Source organism: Ailuropoda melanoleuca, chromosome 2 (genome assembly GCF_002007445.2).
Source record: "Ailuropoda melanoleuca isolate Jingjing chromosome 2, ASM200744v2, whole genome shotgun sequence".
In the NCBI taxonomy this organism is placed as follows: Eukaryota; Metazoa; Chordata; class Mammalia; order Carnivora; family Ursidae; genus Ailuropoda; species Ailuropoda melanoleuca.
Window position 1 is genome coordinate 94,814,327 of NC_048219.1, and position 1,260 is coordinate 94,815,586.

The 1,260-nt window shown below is 42.6% G+C and overlaps 1 pseudogene; it reads left to right on the plus strand.

Annotated features, from left to right (window-relative positions):
- Positions 1 to 1,014, plus strand: part of LOC105234572 — a 91,076-nt pseudogene extending 90,062 nt beyond the window's left edge.
- The last annotated feature ends 246 nt before the right edge of the window (positions 1,015 to 1,260 follow it).

A 1,260-nucleotide genomic window follows, 5' to 3' on the forward strand; every position in this document is an offset into this window, starting at 1 on the left:
AAAAGTCATTTATTTATTTATTTTTTTAATAGTAGTGAGACACTGGAGTCAAAGAATTCATTGATTCATTAACTCATTCTGGTTTCTGTCATGTAGCTGCTCTTCCTAATTGGGGACCTCTTTTTCATTATGTATAGTATTGGAGGAAGCTACTGCCCATATCATTCAATAGAAGCAACACATGCAGAGAGATCCCTTTCAGCTTGACCAAACAGACCCACCATATTGGGGTTTTGGTCATCAATATAACAACGTAAAGATATGGGGATATTTGGGATTCACAACCACTGTATTACTAATAGTGGTGGCTGCTGGTTAGTACAATAGCAATGATGATATACAGGCTAGAATACTAACATATTAGCTACTAGAAATGCAGCCAGGAAAAGCCTCCAAAAAACATCCTGAATGAATTCCCAAAGAATGTGTGGATGCCTACTTGTCAGATGCAGCTGGCCAGCCCAAAATCTCAGCAGTGGTGATCAGGCACAGAGACAGAGTTAGCCAACATAACACTGGATCTGCTCATCTTTCTGCTAATGGAACAGAGGAGATGACTATGTATGGTAAACATACAGAAAGTTTTTCATCTTATCTTTGGTATCCTAATTCGGAGGTGGCTAGAAGTTCAAGTAGCTGATCTAAGGTATCCGAGTGCAGTGCCTCTGTCTTCTTCTGGAGTCCGTCTGGCATGGTGGAATTTTGCCTGAGTATCCACAGTCTTTGAGGACTCAGGAACAGAAGGTGGCTGCTGAGAAATAGTCTTTGCAGAGCCTGATGGGAGTCCTACTAGATTTTGTAGTAGAAATCCTTGGAGGGAACAAATGTTGGCTGAACTGGAATCTTGTTCTGGAGTCTCTACCGTAACCCCTCATCAAAAGGCATTTGATTTACTGCCTTTGGAATATCATCCTGGAATTTTTGGATACCAGTATCTCTATTGAGGGATCTACCATGACCATGTCTGTCTCATGTATCCCAGGTCACCCTGAGAGGATGGAGGTCTCCCCATAGCCATAGGTGGGAAAAGGTTTGAATAGGTCAGTTAGTTTGCTGCTGACAGACCAGTCAGGAAGTCTGTGCCCTCTAGAACTGGACTGTAGCTCAGGAGGCCTGGGATCTCAGTGGCACACTTCTCCACTAGTTCTACTCCATTTGCAGCAGGGGACAGGGGAATACATGCACCAATGTCATGCATATCCATTTCCATACCATTAAAAAAAAGTATATATGACACTGCCTACCTCTCATCTTGAAGAA